A 19,700-nucleotide genomic window follows, 5' to 3' on the forward strand; every position below is an offset into this window, starting at 1 on the left:
TTAAAAATATTACATTAAAAAAATATGAGGTCCCCATTAACCCCCCACCGCCCCCACTCCACCACTCCCCCTACAGCAACACTCTCCCCCATCATCATGACACATCCATTGCATTTGGTGAATACATCTCTGGGCATCGCTGCACCTCATGGTCAATGGTCCACATCAGAGCCCACACTCTCCCATTTTCCATCTAGTGGGCCATGGGAGGATCTACAATGTCTGGTAATTGTCCCTGCAGCACCACCCAGGACAACTCCAAGTCCTGAAAATGCCTCCACATCTCATCTCTTCCTCCCATTCCCCACACCCAGCAGCTATCATGGCCACTTTTTCCACACCAATGCCATATTTTCTCAATTACTAACCACAATAGTTCATGAATAGAATATCAGTAAGTCCACTCTAATCCTTACTGTATTCCTCCATCCTGTGGACCTTGGATTGGTTGTGTCCATTCCACATCTATGTCAAGAGGGGCTTAGATTCCACATGGATACTCCTGCTTTCAGTTGTAGGCACTCTTGGCTCCATGGTGTGGTGGTTGACATTCTTCAACTCCATGTTAGCTGAGTGGGGTAAGTCCAATAAACCAGAGTGTAGGAGCTGAAGTCTGTTGAGGCTCAGGGCCTGGCTATCATATGGTCAGTCCAGAGATTCAGATCCCCTAGATATATCTTAAACCCCAGCACCAACTACAATTCTGGTAAAGTAACAGGAAAGGCTTATGAAAAGAGATCACATCTGAGTCCAGCTCCATCATGCAGAAACACCAACTCCAAAGAAGGGCCAACTGACATGACAGTGAACTCCATCTGCTATGACCATAAAACCTGTGGGTCTCTTTAGCCCTCAGAAGAACCAATACCTGGGGTTGTATCTACTTTATCTGTCTCTGAGACTCTGCTCAGGTGTGCATAAGGGCAACCCTTCTGATAACCTTCAGACTCTTTTAGAGACTCATAGCCATATAAACTCATTTGTCCTTTCCATTTCCTCCTTGATTTAGGTAAAAAAGCATTTTTAACTCTTGTTATTATATGTAGACAGGGATATTCTGTTGGTCCAAGTTGAACCTTTTATTCAAGGTCATTTTCTAGTTACGTCATCAGCTGGTACTTGGTAGTGATCCCTCGGCGCCAGGGAGGCTCATCCCCGGGAGTCATGTCCCACGCTGGGGAGAAGGCAGTGCATTTACATGCTGAGGTTGGCTTCAGAGACTGGCCACATTTGAGTAACACGGAGGCTCTCAGGAGGGAGCTCTTAGGCACACTGCTGCTCTAGGCCTTGTTCTTATTTCAGGTGCACAGGCTCACAAGCATAGTCATTACTATCAGGGGCTCACTGTTGGACCCTCATTCCTTCCTGGTCCTTGCCGTTGCACCCAGGGGACTGCCACTGCTCCCCTAGGGACCGTGACAGAGCCCCCGGCCAGGAATCCAGCTGTTGTTTTTACCCCCCAGCTATTGTTTTTAATTGTTTCCACTATGAATATATCCAAACATTTCCATGTACCCCGGACACATGCCCTGTATAACTCCCTGTCAATCATATGCCCCCTGTCAATAACATCCTATACCAGTATTCCTCTGCTGCCATTGTTGAACCACTCTGTGATCCAAAACTTCCTGAAAAGTGAAGCCCAATATAATGCCAGGTTCCCTTAATAGTAAAATGGAATATAGCGATGAGTTTAAAGGTTAGATATAGAATACATATTAGTTTGAAGAAATTCTACATCCCATCTTTTTCTTTTCTTTTTTCTAATTATTAAGCTTATCTTCACAAGAGTTTTAGATCATGGTAATTCATATATACAATATACAGTACTCCCACATATCCAATATAAAACCTTTTCCCTTCCACAGCAATAATCTTTTTACATATTCATGCCATATTTACTGAAACTGATGTACAGATATTGAGGCAATAGTTTTCAAACAAGGTAACATTTGTGTTTACATTGTGGTTTATACTTTAGGCTATACAATTTTCTAAATTTTTAGTTATCTTATGTTTTACATTATGATTTACATTATTAGTCTGTCAGCCCCTATATGTTTTTGGTGTAATATTATATGTTTTATATCCATCCTTGCGTACTCTTGTGAAACACTTCTATTGCCTTCACAGTTACGTTGGTTCCATCTATTCAATATCTATTTCCCTCTCCCTTTAGGGCCCACAGTGACAGTCAATCTTCATTTCTTGAAGAGCCATGTTCAGAGATACTTGCAACAGTGTTGAGGGTTTGACTTGCTCAACTGCCCTAATGCCCTGGGAGCCACCCTTTCTCTTGAGAGATACAGTTCCCTCTATTTGATGGCATTAGTCCTCCCCAGGATGTGGGTCTACCTTCACTCTCATTATATGGGTCTCTGCCCAATGGTATAACCCACTCTGGCAAAATGAGCATTCAGGTATTCCCTAGGAGTCTGTCCTACATCAGATTATCCCCTTTGAGTATCTTAAGCAGGTAACTTTCCTAATTATATTTTGAAAAGGTTTTCTCAGCATTACACTCTCAACGAACACCTGACAATCTCCTATGTTCGTATGTTGCCCCACCCTCCCCCCAATTTCTTGGGCAATATTACCCATCCGCCCATCCCTAGCCCCCCTCAAGCCTGCAAAGCCCCACCCAAAGGTAACCCTATGCCCCCATTTTATCCCTTCCTTGTACACATACTTACCTCCAGCTTATCATAGATTTCACCCATGTAGATGTCAGCTTACATCCTTCCTCTACCTCCCGATTTCCCATAAGCCTATCACCCAGTCTCTAGCTCTCTGAGGCAGCTTGGTTTACTTATTTCATATCACTGAAGTCATGTAGTATTTGTCCTTCAACGCCTGGGTTGCGTCACTCAACATAAGTTTCTCAAGATTCATCCATGTTATCACGTGTGTTTGTAGTGTATTTGTTCTTAAAGCTGAGCAGTATTCCATTGTATGTATATGCCACATTTTATTTATCCATTCATCTGTTGATGGGCATTTGGATTGATTCCAACTTTTGGTGATAGTGAACAATGCTGTGTGTTTTTTTTAAAATAATGGACATTTTATGTGGTGTTAGGTGATATCTCATTGTTGTTTTGATTTGCATTTCCTAATAGCAACTGATGTGGAAATTTTTTTCCCATTTGTATTTCCCCTTTGGAGAAATGTCTATTTAAACCTTTTGCCCATTTTTTAATTGGCTTGCTTATTCTTTTATTCTTGAGTTGTATGATCTCTTTATACAGAATGGAAATCAACCCCTCATTGGATATGTGGTTTCCACACACTTTTCCAATTGAGTGGGTTGCCTTTTCACGTTCTTGATGAAGTCTTTTGAATCACAAAAGTATTTAAAGTTTGAGAAGGTCCCATTTATCCATGTTTTCTTTCATTGCTCAGGTAAGGTTTACGAATGCATTACCTACCATCAGGTCTTGAAGATGTTTTCCTACATTTTTTCTAAGAACTTTATGGTTCTTACTTTTATGTTTTGGTCTTTGATCCATTTTGAGTTAATTTTTATATAATGTGTGAAATTGGTGTCTTCTTTCTTTCTTTTGGCTGTGGATATCCAGTTCTCCCACCACCATTTTTGAATAGACTGTTCTGTCCCACATGCACACATTTGACAGGCTTGTAAAAATCACTTGAGCATGGATGTGAGGGTCTGTTTCTGAACCATCAGTTTAGTTCCATTTGTTTATTTGTCTATCTTTATACCAATACCATACTGTTTTTACCAATGTAGCTAGGTATTATGATTTAAAGTCCAGAAGTGAGAGTCCTCCAACTTTGCTTTTCCTTTTTAAGATGTTTCTGGCTATTTGGGGCCCCTTACCCATCCAAATAAATTTGATAATTGTATTTTTCCATTTGTTTTAAAAATGTTGGTGGAATTTTATTTGGGATTGCATTGAATCTGTATAACAATTTGGGTAGAATCAACATCTTAATAATATTTAGTCTTCCAATCCATGAGCATGTAATATTTTTCCAATTATTTAGGTCTTTTTTTTTTATTTTATTGACTTTGTAATAATATTACATTAAAAATATATATGTAAGGTCCCATTCAACCCCACCCCCCCACCCCACCTCTCCCCCCCCCCCCCCCCAGCAACACTCCCTCCCATCATCATGACACATCCACTGGACCTGGCAAGTACATCTCTGGGCACCTCTGCATATTTAGGTCTTTTTTGATTTATTTAACAATGCGTTATAGTTTTCTGAATGCAAGTACTTTGCATCCTTGGTTAAGTTTATTCCTAAATATTTGATTCTCTTAGTCACAATTGTAAATGGATTTTTTCCCCCTGATTTCCTCCTCAGATTGTACATTACAATTGTATATAAACACAGCTGATTTTTTAGTATAAATCTTGTATCCTGACACTCTACTGAAATTGTTTATTATGTCTAGCAGCTTTGTTGTAGTTTTTTGGGATTTTCTAGATGTAGGTGCATATCATCTGTGAATAGTGAATGTTTTGCTTCTTCCATTCTGATTTGGATGCTTTTTATTTCTTTTTCATCCTGATTGCTCTAGCTAGAAACTTAGTACTAACTTGCTGATTTCAATGGGAAAGATTTCAGACTTTCACCATTGAGTACAATGTTAGCTGTGGGTTTTTCATATTTGGCCTTTATCATGTTGAGAAAATTTCCTTCAATTCCTATCTTTTGTAATATTATTATCAAAAAAGGATGCTGTATTTTGTCAAATGCCTTTTCTGTGTCAATCAATAGGATCATATGATTTTTCTTCTTTGATTTATTAATGTGGAATGTTATGCTAATTGATTTTCTTGTGTTGAAACCACCTTTGCATGCCTGATATAAAACCCACTGATCATGATGAGTATTTTTTAATGTGTTGTTGGATTCAATTAACAAGTATTTTATTGAGGATTTTTGCATCTGTATTTATTAGATAAATGGGTTAGCAATTTTCTTTTTCGTAATATCGTTATGTGTTTTTTTGGTTTTAGTGTGATATTGGCTTCATAGAGTGAGTTTGATTCAATTTCTTCTTGTTCAATTTTTTGGAAGAGCTTGAGTAAGACTGGTATTAAACCTTTTTAATGATTGGTAGAACTCACTTGTAAAAGCATCTGGTCCTGGGCTTTTCAACTTGGGGAATTGTTTAATGACTGTTTCAATTTCTTTACCTGTGATAGGACTGTTGAAGTCTTCTATTTCTCTTATGGTCAGTGTAGATTTTTCATACATTCCTAGGAATTTTTCCATTTTGTCTACATTGCCTACTTTTTTGGCATACAGTTGTTCATTCTTACAATCTCTTTTATTTCTGTGGAGTCAGTGGTAATGTCCCTATTTTCATTTTTTATTTCATTTAATTGCATCTTCTCTCCTTTTTTCTTTGTCAGTCTAGCTAAGGGTTTGCCAATTTTGTTAATCTTCTCGAAGAACCAACTTTTGGTTTTGTTAATTCTGTGGTTTTTTGCTCCAAATTTCATTTATTTCTGCTCTGATCTTTGCTATTTTATTCCTTCTACTTGCTTTAGGATTAGTTTGCTGTTCTTTTTCTGGTTGCTCCAGCTGTGGAGTTAGGTCATTGATTTTAGCTCTTTCTTCTTTCTTAATGTAGCATTGAGATGTATAAATTTTCCTCTCAGCACTGCCTTTGCTACATCCTTTAGATTCTGATATGTTGTGTTCTCATTTTCATTCATCTCAAGATATTTATTGATTTCTCTTAAAACATGTTCTTTGACCCATTGATTATTTGAGTGTGTTATCTAATCACCATGTATTTGTGAATTTTCCCTTTTTCTGCCTTATATTGTTTCCAACTTTATTCCATTATTATCAGAGAAAGTGCTCTGTATAATTTGATCTTGTTGAATTTGTTGAGATCTGCTTTGTGACCCAACAGATGGTCTATCCTCAGAAAGTTCCAAAAGCACCTGAAAAGAATGTATATCCTACTGTTTGGGAGTGCAATGTTCTGTTTATGTCTATTAGGTTTAGTCCATTTACCATATTATTCAAGCTCTCTGTTTGTTCATTTATCCTCTGCTCAGATATTCTGTCCAATGTTGAGGGTAGTATATCGATATCTCCCACTATTATTGTAGAGATATCTATTTCCCCCTTCAGTTTTGCCAGTGTTTGCCTCATGTGTCTTGGGCATCCTGATTAGGTGCATATACATTTATAATTGTTATTCCTTCCTGGTGAATTGCCCCTATTATTAATATATAATGTCCTTCCTTGTCTCTAATAAGAGTTTTGCTTTTAAAGTCTATTTCAACTGATATAAGTATAGCTACCCCAGCTTTTTGTTGTTGTTGTTGTTGTTGTTGTTACTTTCACTTTCAATCTATTGGTATCCTTGGGTCTTAGGTAAGTCTTTTACAGACAGCATATGGATGGCTCATATTTTCTTATCTATTCCTCATGTCCATGTTTTTTGATTGGGGAGTTTAATCCATTAACACTCAATGTTATTATTGACAAGGCAGTTTTTATTTCACCCATTTTATCCTTTTGACTTTATTTGTCCTATTTTATTTTCACCACTCTTTTTACACTTTTAGTACTTTTATTGATATAGTCTTCATTTCTAAACTCTCTTTTAAGATTTTCTCCCCTGTCTTTTTCAGACTGTAACACTCTCTTTAGTATTTCCTGCAAAGTTGGTCTCTTTGTTATACTTTGTATAAACTCTCTCAGTTTCTGTTTATTTTTTTCTTGCCCTCATTTTTGAATGACAATCTTGTGGATATAAGATTCTTGGCTGGCAATTTTTCTTTTGCAGTATCTTAAATATATCATACAACTGCCTTCTTGCCTCCATGGTTTCAGATGGGAAAATGGCACTTAATCTTATTGGGTATCCCTTATATGGTATGTATTGTTTTTCATTTGCTGCTCTCAGAATTCACTCTTTGTCTTTTACATTTGGCATTCTGATTAGTATGTGTCTTGGACTTAGTCTCTTTGGATTTATTCAGATGGGAGTATGTTGTGCCTCTTGGATCCATGGGTATCTATGCCCTTCAATAGGGTTGGGAGATTTTCTACCATTATTTCTTCAGATATTCCTTCTGCCCCTTTTCCCTTCTCATCTCCTTCTGAGACATCCATTACATGTATGTTTGCATGTCCCTTACTGCCATTTAGTTTCCTGAGACCCTGTTCAATTTTTTCCATTCTTTTCTTCATCTCTTCTTTTGCATGTTCACTTTTGGAGACCATGTCTTCAAGCTCACTAATCCTTTCTTCTGCCTCCTCAAATCTGCAGTTATATGCCTCCAGTGGATTTTTTATTTAATTTGTTGAACCTTTCTTTCCCATAAGATCTGCTATTTTTCTATGTATGCTTTCAAATTCTTCTTTGTCTTCACCCAGTGTCTTCTTAATATCCTTAATCTCTTTAGCCAGCTCATTTACTTTAATAAGAAAATTTGTTTGAACATCTATGATTAGTTGTCTAACTCCTTTATGTCATCTGGAGCCTTTTCTCATTCCTTTAACTGGACCATGTCTTCCTGTTTCATGTTATGGATTGTAATTTTTTATTGATGTCTTGGCATCTGGCTTACTCTATGTATATATTCTGGATGTAGTTTCTCTCTTTGTTTTAGGATTTTCTTGCCTTTTATCTCTGGTTGGTTGTGTAGTAGGAGCTGAGGATATCATTGGTACTGTAAGCTGTGGAGACTGAAACTCCCCACATTGCCCTAGGAATTGATGATGCTTCTCCCACCTTTCTCCTCTGCCAGGGGTAGAGACAGAGCCACAGCTGTGTATAATAATCCAAGTTGTGCAGGACAAGACTGTCTGTAGTTGTCTGGAGACACTGATGAAGCTTCAAGGCCCTTCATTCCCTGTCTGGGGTGTGGATGGAACTGCAGACGTAGGCAGCAATCTATATCATGTGGGTCCAAAATGACCACAGTTGTCCAGGTAGACTGACATAGCACTGCCCCCTACTCCCTACCAGGGGTGAGGGTGGATCCTCTGGAGTGACCAATGATCTAACCCATGTAGATTGAATATGTCTGCAGTTGCCCTGAGAGGCTGAGGGAGTATTTTCCCTTCTACCCTTTAGGGGGTGAGAATGGAACCACCAACACCCAACAGTTTAGTCCATGTAGCCTGAAAGAGCCTACTGTTGCCCAGAAAGGCTGAGGAAATACCAGCCCCCTGTTATCCTATTGGGTAGTGGGAGTGGATCTATGGGTGGCCAACAGTTCAGTCCTCGTTGGATGAAAGTAACAACCCTTGCCTGGAGAGGTTGTGGAGACACCAGACCCCTCCTCCCCTATTGGAGGTGCAAATGGATTCACAGGCACCCAGCAGTCCAGGGTGTATAGGCCAAAAGTGCCTGTGATTGCCCAGAGAGGCTGAGGAAACACAAGCCCCCTCTTTTCCTATGGGGCAGAGGTAGAGATGGAATTGAAGGCACTCAACAAACCAGTTCATGTGGGATGAAAGCATCTGCAGTTGCCCAGAAAGGCTGAGGAAACACAGCTCTTCTCCTATCCTATTAGGGTGTGGAGATGGTGTCCTAGGTGACCAACTATTCAGTCTATGCTGGCCAAAAGTGTTTGCAGTTATCCAGAGAGACTTGTGCAGGTCCCCCCAGCTTCTTCCCTGCCAGAGGTGGGGCTGGATCTTTGGCTAGGGCTGAAATCTGATCTTGGTGGAAAGAAGCCAGTGCCTAACTTGACTGTGATTTTCAGTTAGCTGGAGACAGTTAAAACGGTGGCTACTGGCATCTTTCCAACATGGACAGGTTCAAACTTTAGCCGTTTTTATTATTATACTTTAGTCAGCCAAATTTACCTATCAGTAGCTGAAATTGGTGCCCAACCATCTCTACCTCCCCTACTTTTGGGCAACGGATCTTCCAACTTTAGCTATGGAATATTCCCTGAGGCAGCTAGTGCCATGGGCACCAGCTTCTGTAGCATGGAGTGCTTGATTCACTTATCATCTCTGCAGTTGGGCAGCCTCCTTATTCTATACTTTCAAGGATGTTGCATGATACTCTTCTGGTCTCCTGGGCCCCCAAACAGGAGTTTTAGATAGCTTTGGGTGAATAACTGCCCTGTAGGACAAGCTGACTCTTGGAGCTCCTTTGCTGCCATCTTGCCCCTCCCCTTTACTTTACTTTTTCTGCACAGAGTTCACTGAGATTCTTAGATTTTTAGGTTGATGTCTTTAATCATATTTAAAATTCTCCTCTATGATCTCTACAATTATTTAATCTGGTCTATTTATCTTCTTTTTTAATTGTTCCAATTTTACATATGTTAGACTATTTGATATATTCTCATATATCTTGGGAATTTTATTTTTTACATACCTTTTTTTGTCTTGGTATTATATGTTGGATAATTTTTGGTCACCGATATTCAAGTTCATTCTGTTGTTAAAACTCTGGTGTAAACTTTTCATGTCTAATATTGTGTTTTCCTTCTCTTACATCTCTATTCAACTTTTCCTCATAGTCCCCATATATCTGTTGATATGTTCTATCTCTTCATCCATATTATTCATTTTTTCATTTGATCCTATGATATATTTATCACAATGACCATGAATCTCTTTTCTAACTTTTTTTATTGTTCTCAATGTTTTATTGAAACAAAATATTGTTTAAAAGAACTGTTAAAAATATAAGATTTTGTCCCATCAGAAAATAACACACTCCTTACTATCAGACCACTAGAATTGAAATATGAGTCAGTTCAGTTTTTGAGTGGGTCAGAGCTAGATTTTATGTTTTCATTTTTCCTTTTGTTTTTCATTTAAATCTGTGGTGAGTTCTCTTGGGCCTTCAGCCACTGCCTCACATTTCACCCTTCAGAATATCTCACTTCAACCTGTTCCTGTTCTAGTCTTTGGAGAACCAGGACTGTGTACTCTGCAGAGGTGTGAAGTACCTGGAGGTACTGAGCCCACGCCCCTCCCTCCAGCCTTCCATGGCTGGACTGGGCTGAAAGGGACAGGAAAGGACAAATCAAAGGAAGAATGACTTCCAGGGCAGGCCTGGGAGCATATGTGTGGACTAACAGTCTCCTTGGGCCAAATGAGCAGGCTCCCCAGCACTTGGCGGGACAGGCCTTGCACCCCATCGTTCAGGAAGAGTGCCACCATACCAGTGCTAGGAGAGGGTAGGGCCTGTCCCCTGGCTGTTCATGGAAATCCTGGCCACCATCAGAGAGGTCCTTGGGGCATCATAGCCTGAGCATGCGTGCTTAGAAAGGGTGTGGCTATTGTTGCCTCAGGCCTAGAGGACAAGTATCAAGCCACAGATGGCTCTCCGAAATTGAAGTCTAATGGAGTTTGCCCTGCTGCTTTTGGGACTGTTTGGGACATATAATCCCTGTTTTTCTTCTACTTTCTCCCATCTAGAATAGGAATGTTTATTTTACTCCTTCCCACCATTGTATTCTGGAAGCAAATAAGTTGTTTTCTAAATTTCACAGGTCCATTGGAGAGAAATTTTGCCTCAGGACAGACCACAGTCATAACAGATTTTGATGAGACTTTGTAGTTAGCTTTGTTACTGAAATGACTTAAGGCTTTGTGATGTTGTGATAGAATGAATGTGCTTTGCATGTGCTAATAATAAGTCTTTCTTTTTGAGGTCCAGAGGGTAGACTGTTGGGGACTGCATCATGTCCTCCAAGAAAGGTAAATTCAGGCTCAGGTCCCACACCCTGGCCCTGTGGGTGTGAACCCATTTGTAAATAGGGCCTTTGAAGATGTTATTAGTTAAGGTATCAGGGTGGGCCTTAATCCAACATGGCTGAAGTCCTTTTAAGCAAGGTAAGTTGAACACAAAAAAGGAAGCCACGGAGACCATAGAGAAACTGGAAGTCAACAGAATTTGGAAGAGAAAGAAGAAGTCTCTGCTATATGCATACCATGTGATACAAAAGTCAAGGAACCCCATGATTGCTGGCCAGCCAGATGATGCCAACTCTGAGAGGAAGCAAGCAATCTAGCCTCTGAAACCATGAGCCAATCAATTCCTGTCTTTAAGACAACTCATTGTATAGTATCCATTTTAGCAGCTAGATAGCTAGGACAAGTGCCATCAGTGTTGCTTCTGGTATTTTAAAGTTCTGTTATCAGACTAATAAAATTTAAGATTGTAATGTATTGGAGATGAATCAATCTCATTGTGAAATGACAATCTTAACCCCTGATAAGAATCTTTGCTCTAAAATTTACTTTGTCTCATATTTATAGAGTTATTGAAACTCTACTTTTTACTGTTAGTATGGTATATGTACTTCTGTTTTTTACTTTTTAAATTTTTCCTAAAACTCCCTCTTCCCCCATCCTTCCATACTCCTCCCATTGTAACCTCTTATTGCTTCCTATTCCTAAGAATTTTCTATTTCTAGTCATCTCTTGACATCATACAATTTTTGTCTTTATGTGCCTTGCTTATTTCACTGAGCATAATATTTTCAGTTCTTTCATGTTGCATCATGTCTTATAATTTCATTTTTTCCAAATAACATTCCATTGTATATATTCTTTTCTGATTTGTATATAGGCATGCCTCGTTTTATTGCGCTCTGCTTTATTGTGCTTCATAGATTTTGCATTTTTTCACAAAATTGGAGGTTTGTGGCAACCCTGCATTAAGTAAGTGCATAGACACCATTTTTCCAACAGCTTGTGCTCACTTTGTGTCTCTGTATCACATTTCAATAAGTCTCACAATATTTCTAACTTTTTATTATTATTATATCTGTTATGGTGATCTGTGAACAGTGATCTGGCCACTCCCAGAGTCTGGGTCAAGTTGCCACATCCCTGGCCATTTCCGAAACTTCTGCCACAGGGCGAAACAAAGGTTCTGGTCACTTACAAAAGCTGAGCTGAGTTCTGGCAGCCTCTTGCTTCCTCTGTTCCTCTTGGATTTGTTCTAAATGTCCATTCTGGTCTCCAGGTGACTACCTAGTTCATTCCAGTCTCCTTTTCCACCTTTTTCATTTTTCTAGTGGAGAGAGAGATTGGTATAAACTTTTTGCTCCACCATTTTGTGCCTGCACGCCCATGGTTTTTTGTTTGTTTGTATTTTTTACTTTTAACCTGTTTGTATCTTTAAATTGTAAGTGGGTATCTTTGGGACAGCATTATAGTTAGGTATTTTCTTAATCTAATCTAAAATATCTACTGTTTAATTGGGGTATGTAGACCATGTATTTATTGTGATCACATGGCTGTATTTAGATCTATTGACTTGATATTGGATTATCAATATTTTATTTTCATCTTGCCTACACACTATATCCAACAAGCCTAAAACATGAACAGAATAGTCACACTCAAACCCCAAAATTTTGTTCTCTAAAATAACTGCGAATATCTACAATGCTGATAATTGCCAGTTTATATGTAAATATTAATTTTCCCAATCTACTATGTGCACTGTGGAGGAAGGAAATGAGTATTACTCATATTTTAATTCCTCTTAGCACTCAACCCTAGTTGTTGTCACAGACTGTACTCTGGCATTTGTGACAAGCAAAGCAGGCTTAATGTCAGCTACTAGAATTCACTGTAGATTGTCCAGGGGGCCTTTGTTTCCAGATTGGGTGATTCTCATAGCAAAAGAGTCATAAATGAAATAAATCATGGTATGCCTTTACATATCTAAGCATTTAATTTTTCTAGGAAGAAAGCACTATTGTATTAACTAACGTATAAAATCTATATACAATTGGTAATTTCTTAATATGTATGTTTTCATTACATTCCTACTTATTTTAGTTAGCTAAAACACAAAGCCTAGCATTAATGTTTTATTACTCTTATTCTCTCACTGCCATATTAAACACATCAATAATCTATACTTTTTCTATGTATCAGTTCCTCCACTCTGTTCTAAATATCCATCATCCTTTACATGGACTTCTGCAGTTGCCTTCTAGCTTGTCTCCTTGCTCAATTTGTCTCCTACCAATCTGGTTCACAGTTTTACATGGTTTCCTACTATGTTTGGAAGTAGCATGATATTGTGAATGTAATTAATAGTACTGAATTTGTATGTGGGTAAAAGGTGAAATTTTAGATTACATGGTTGTTTGAGGCAGTATGTACCTCAGAAAAACATGTACTGAACTTTAAATCATTCCTGTGGGTGTGAACCCTTTGTAAGTAGGACCATATGATGAGGTTACTTTAGGTAAGGTGTGGCCCAGATCAATCAGGATGGGTGTTTGTCGTATTAATGGAGTCCTTTATAAAAGAATGAATCTCGGACGCAGAGAAAGAAAGAAACAGTGGGAGTATCCAGAAGCTGAAACCAATGGAACACAGAAAAGAAGGAAGAGGCCAAGAGAAGCCGCCATGTGCCTTGCCATGCACATTCACAGAAAGCCACAGACCAAGGATCACCAACAGCCAACCCAAGAACAGCACAGGTTTAGGGGAGAAAGCATCACCTTGATGATAGCTTGATTTGGACTTCTCCTAGCCTCAAAACCATAAGCCAATAAATAACCATTGTTTAAGCCAACCCCTTGTGGAATATTTGCTTGAGCAGGCAAGGACACTAAAATAGGCTACATATATGTTACAAGAATAAAAGTTTTAAAAATAACATACAATGTACAGCAGAAAAAATGAATCTAAAGTACATTGTGGGCTATCGTTAATAGTACAATTATAATATTCTTTCATCAATTGTAACATATGTACCACATTAATGCAAGGTGTTAATAAATAGGGAAGGAGGTAAAATATGAGAACTCTATATTCATGCATGATTTTTCCACAACTTCTCTAATAAATAAATTATTTAATCATAGCATTGGCCTCTAAGTATCTACAAGGTGGTCCATTCTCAATGTATCCCATGTTATCCTTTGGGTTCTACTGCTTATGTAATTGTCTCATCCCACAAGCTCTATACCTGTCTGTGTTTTCAACTCACTGTCCTTTCTATTCCTATTATTATTCCCATATTAAAGTCATTTTAATAGTCATTTCCCCTCCCTATCATCCAGTCTTCCACTCAAATATCATACCTGCACATAAATTCTCCTGCTAACTGATTTAGAGTAGCTTCCGCCCAACCTCTATTGTTTAAATCTTATAAATTTTATTTAAAGCATTTATAGTTTTTGAGGTTATCTTATTTCCTAAGTTATTATATGTCCACCCCTAGTAGAGTAAAACTCTGAGATTAAGAATAACTCCTATCTTCTTCACTCTTTTCCCAAAAAAAAGCATTCAGTAAAACTATACTTTGTGGGACAAAACTTAATGCACATTGTTTTTTCTACAAAGCTACATATCCACACATTCCACTATCTATAAAATTAAGTAATAAAAATATGTAAAATTGGTAACCTTATATTTTCATATACTTGATGTATTAGTCAGGTTTCTCTAGGGAAACAGAATCAATAGGAGATATTGGTCAATAATGTAAGATTTTATAAGCATCTGTCATGTGACCCTGGGGATGCACAAGTCCAGGTTCCTCATGCAGGCTGCAAACTAGGGGCTATGATGAAAGGCCAGTGAAGGTCTTTGATGAATTTCTGGGGGACGATGGCTGTTCAGAGATGAGCTGGGAAATTCTCTCTCAACGCTGAAATCGCTTCCCCTTTTCAGGCATCCAACTGATTGGATAAAGCATCACTCATTGTTGGCAGCAATCTCCCTGGTTGATGCAGATGTGATCAGCCATCTATGCAGTAAACTCACCAAGGAATAAAGCCCATAAATGTCCTTGTGTTACAATTATCCCAGTGCTTGCTTGACCACACAACTGGGCACAGTTACCTGGCTGAGTTGACACATTAGCCTAGCCATCCCACAACTAATATAATTCTCATAAAACCTATAAAGTAAGAAGACAATGCTGTTACTATTTATTATACAATGAGAAAAGTGAGGCTCCTGGAAGAAGATATGACTTTATTGAGTTCATGTAATTATAGAGGTAGAGCTGATACACAATCTAAGGTTTCTGATACTAAACTATCCATTCATTTTATCAGCTTTATTTTTTTTAAGATTTATTTATTTATTTCTCTCCCTTCTCCCGCTCCCCCAGTTGTCTTGTTCTCTGTGTCTATTTGCTGTGTCTTCTTTGTCCACTTCTGTTGTTGTCAGTGGCATGGGAATCTGTGTTTCTTTTTGTTGCATCATCTTGTTGTGTCAGCTTTCCTTGGGTAAAGGCGCCATTCCTGGGCAGGCTGCACTTTCTTTTGCACTGGGCGGCTCTCCTTACAGGGCGCACTCCTTGTGCGTGGGGCTCCCCTATAAAGGGGACACCCCTGCGTGGCAGGACACTCCTTGTGCGCATCAGCACTGCACATGGGCCAGCTCCACATGGGTCAAGGAGGCCCGGGGTTTGAACCGTGGACCTCCCATGTAGTAGACGGATGCCCTAATCACTGGGCCAAGTCTGCTTATTTTTATATACCATAAGAATTAGATGTGATATGTAGTTAGTTTTCAATATACTTCAAAGCATCAATTTGTTAAGAAACTAGTAAATATCATATTAACTTATTTTATAAATAAGCTTTTATTTTGTAGTTTTTAAAATCTGAGATTTTAATTAACTTGGTTTTGTCAAATTATCAAAGGACTCACAGTCTTAGAAAAGACAGAACTGAAAAGATAAATATATTCATGAGGTATGATTTGAACTATATTCAAACACAATCTTTATTATAGATGACTAGTGTTTCAATATAAAGCTACAAAAGAAATATTTAAGGATCAGAAAATGTAATCCCAATTTTCATATGACCATGAAAACGTAAGTGCCAAAATATCATATGTCTTAAACTACTTAGGTCGAAATCTATGGCAAATGTGGTTTACCACCTCAGATGTGGAAATCACTAAGAAGTGGTACGTTCAACCTGCTTGAGAAGGCCAACTTAGAAACTTGTCTAAAAAAATGTACAGTCTCACTAGTACTGATTTTAAACTTTTGTTTCTAGTCTCCTAATTTTTATTCTCCTTACATGAATTTTCTGTTTTGATCATAGATTGAAATAAAACCAAAACATGTCTTTGTGGCACATACATCCACACCCACAACTGGAGGAAGCTACGCCAAAGGTCAAGCCTTGGCCGAGGCCCATGCATTCAATAAACTCACTAGATTCATGCGTCCCAAAGCAACCTGCATTAGATCAGGCATATCACAGAGAAAAGGTTCCCATCATGAGATTTAGATTTTAAGCTTTGGCTAAAAAGCAGGAAAAGACAGAAACAGAAGAAAATTGTCTATGTATCACTCGCATCACTCCTTCCTGCCTTCATAAATGGACACTTAACTCCCTGGCTGTCAGCAAAGCCCTGGGAACATCTGATTCAGTATTTTATGACAAACTTCACACATAAAGGTAGAGGGAGGGTATACCATGTCTTGATGTGTTAACACTTTCATATTGCTGGAAATTAAACTCGGCCATAATTGAAAAGAGGTCATTCTGTCTGTATTTGATTACCTAATGCAGTGCTAATGTGCAGGCAGTGTTTGGTTAAATCTACAATTGTCCTTTGGCACACAGGAAAGGCAAATTTGGTTGCTGAGCAAGACAATGAGAGGGATTGTGTTCCAGCTTAAAGTCAGATGAATGTTGGGTCAAACTGTAAAAATAGAAACTGCCTTAGGACAGTAATGAAAGCATCCAGCGTCATCTCTCAAGGTGACCAGACCTCTGCTTCTAAATGCAGGATGCCCGTGAGAAAAGAGTCCAGTTAAATGAACTCTGTGGATGAAGAGTTCATCTCTCCTGCTCTTGACTCTTTCAGTTCCTTCCGCAATTTTAAAGGGAACAACAGGCATCAGTTAACTTTTACTGCTAATGCAAGGTTATCATTAATAGCCACAGTGCAATCAATTATTATAACTTAGAGCAATGGGGACTGGAACTAAATATATTATAGCCACTAGTGGAAAATATATTCACGCACATTTATAGAAAATACTGGGAATTATATTTTAAACTTCATTTTTCTTCCCAGGCTTTAGGAAGTACCATAATCCTCTTGTTTTTTCACTCCTGTCTTTCAGTTGTTGTTGTTCATTTATCATCCAAATGACGTATATGCTATTAATGTATTAAGTTTAGTCTATACTACAATATTTTTAAAAGACAATTCATGAGCACAATCAAAAAGAAGTGATGAAGCTCAGAAAGGGACAGTGTTGCTTCCACATTTGTAACCAGAAAAATCTCAAGAAATTGCAAATTAATGACATTTCTAAAATCGATCAGAAAACTGAGGTCTTAGTGTAACCAAGTAACCAGAAATTTAGAGAAAGATGAGTTCTTGCAGGGAGAAACAGGGGTCCAACTTCGCTTAAATGGGGAAGATGCTATCAGACTCCATATAAGCCAATAATGACACAGGGTTCCTTGGGGGCTGACTGGATGTGGAAGTGGTGGAGAGGGGCTGATTCACAGCCAGAGTCCTCTCTTTTTTTTTTTAAGATTACATTTTAGATACATAAATGCTGCATAAAAAATATAGGGGGGTTCCCATTTGCCCCACCCCCTTCCCTTCTCACATGTTCCCACATTAACAACATCTTTCCTTAGTGTGGTACACTTGTTAAAATTGACGAGCACATATTGAAGAACTGCTGCTACCCTGGACAATAGCTTACATTATAGTTCTCACTCTGCCCAGCACAATTTTGTAGGTTATGACAAAGTATATAACGGCCTGTATCCATCATTGCAAGGTCACGCTGAACAATTCCAATGTCCCTAACATGCCCCATGTTTTACCTATTCTTCCTTCTCCCTCCCCTCAGAACCTCCGGAGGCCACTACCTGCACATCCATGATCAACGTTCCTCCATGGATTAACGCACTGAATCCTCACCACAACACAATGAGGGAAGACTATAATTATTTCCATTGCATAGGTGAGAAAACTGCAGCCCATGTAGTGAAGTCGGTTTTTCTCTACTCAACCCCTCCAATCCAGACTGTGAGTCATTAATGATTTTAAAGGAAAGGGAAGTGTATTCCTCCATGTCCTTGCATACCTAGTGAGAAAGATTGTCTTGAACCTTCATTGTACAGGTAATACAGGACTGTTCTCTCTGTAAATCATTGAAGCAGTGTAGAAAGAAACAAAAAGAAAACACAGCCCCCATGTGAATCCACCCTTCACCTTTGCCCTCCATTTCAGTCCACTCCCCTTTTGCAAGGTAGCTGTCACTGAAGTCGGGTACAAAGGATTCCATACAGTAATTTCTATTAAATTATGAACATGTGGAAATCAACTTCTTCTGATTTTTCTATTTCTCAGATGGAATCATACCATGCCTGGTTCTACAACTTGGCTTTTAAAATTCATCTTATATAACTATGTCTATATAGGAAGCTTCCTCATACTTTTTAGAGCTGTGTAGACTTCCATTATCTGAGTTTGCCGTAATTTTACTTATCTAGGCCTCTGTTGCTCCTACTGATGGAGGTAGAATGAAGGTCTGTGTCCATATACTCCTTTTCACACATGTGTCTGTGAGATAAATGCCTGGAAGTGAATCAATGGGCTAACAGGAAACTGTGTTTGAAATGGTCATTTGGTAGATTCATACAGGCTGAACTGATTCTCACCTCCAACCACAGAGGAGCCCATTTTGTCCCTGGATACTGGTGAGGTTGAGTGTTACTTCATGATGTTACTGGCCATTTGTACTTCTCTTCTGTGAGGTTCAAATTTATCATTTTCATCCTGAGCTGTCATTTTCTTGTTTATATGTAGTAGCTCTTTATATATTCTAGATCTGAAATCTGTTATACTTGTTAACAAATATTATTCCCAGGCTGTTGCCTTTTGACCCTGTAAATGATGTCTTTTGTCAAACAAAAGTGTTGGTTTGGTTTTTGGTCAAAACTTTTCCATTTTATTTTGGTCTTTGGGGAGATTTCTTCAATATAAAATATTTATAAAAACAGAGCAAGCAATTTATAAAAGAAGTGAAGGGAGAGATGGGGAGACTTCATATCAGAGCTGCCTTCCCCTACCACATCCCCTAGAATATCCTTGCTTAAAGGACTATTCCAGCTGTTCCTTCCCCCCCTCCTACCTTAAATAAAAATAAGATACTAAATCCTCATGTAAAACATGATTATGGGTGATATTGCATATATAAGACTGTTTTTACAAAATATAAATACAAATATACTAGAAAGAAGGAAAAAGAATAGCAGTTATGTACATGAAGAGAAGCATAGAGAGATTGAGAGGTGATGAGTTTTGTTTGTGTGTTGTTATTATTGGAATAATGAAAGTGCTCTAAGAAAGATTGAAGTGATGAATGTACAAATATGTGATTACACCAAATAACATTGATTGTACACTTTGGATGGATTTATGCTTTATTACTATGTATCAATAAAATCAATGTATTAAAAAATAAAAAGGAATGTTCTCCTGACACAATAAATATTCAACACTAAGTATAAATCCTTTCGGGCCCATCAATATAAGGGGAGTGGCATCTTCTTGCCAGAATATGAGGGTTACTCTTTAGAAAGCTTTTCTTGTGGTATTAGCAGGAAAAGAGAACAGCAGAACACATGCCTTTATCTACAGGGGGAAGGGAACAACTGGTAGAAACCAATTGTCATGGGGGAAGGAAAGAGAGCAAAAATCCCTAATTTAGGGAGATTTAGGAATACAACATCCAACACTGGGAA

At 38.4% G+C, this 19,700-nt stretch overlaps 1 long non-coding RNA gene across 2 annotated transcripts in view; it reads left to right on the plus strand.

Moving 5' to 3' along the window:
- Positions 1–19,423, plus strand: part of LOC131280474 (uncharacterized) — a 74,967-nt gene extending 55,544 nt beyond the window's left edge. For both annotated transcript variants that reach the window (XR_009188088.1, XR_009188086.2), the window contains exon 7: positions 17,801–19,423. This is a non-coding gene — a long non-coding RNA (uncharacterized lncRNA). The remainder of the gene's footprint in view (positions 1–17,800) is intronic.
- Positions 19,424–19,700: the final 277 nt, after the last annotated feature.

Source organism: Dasypus novemcinctus, chromosome 11 (genome assembly GCF_030445035.2).
Source record: "Dasypus novemcinctus isolate mDasNov1 chromosome 11, mDasNov1.1.hap2, whole genome shotgun sequence".
In the NCBI taxonomy this organism is placed as follows: domain Eukaryota; kingdom Metazoa; phylum Chordata; class Mammalia; order Cingulata; family Dasypodidae; genus Dasypus; species Dasypus novemcinctus.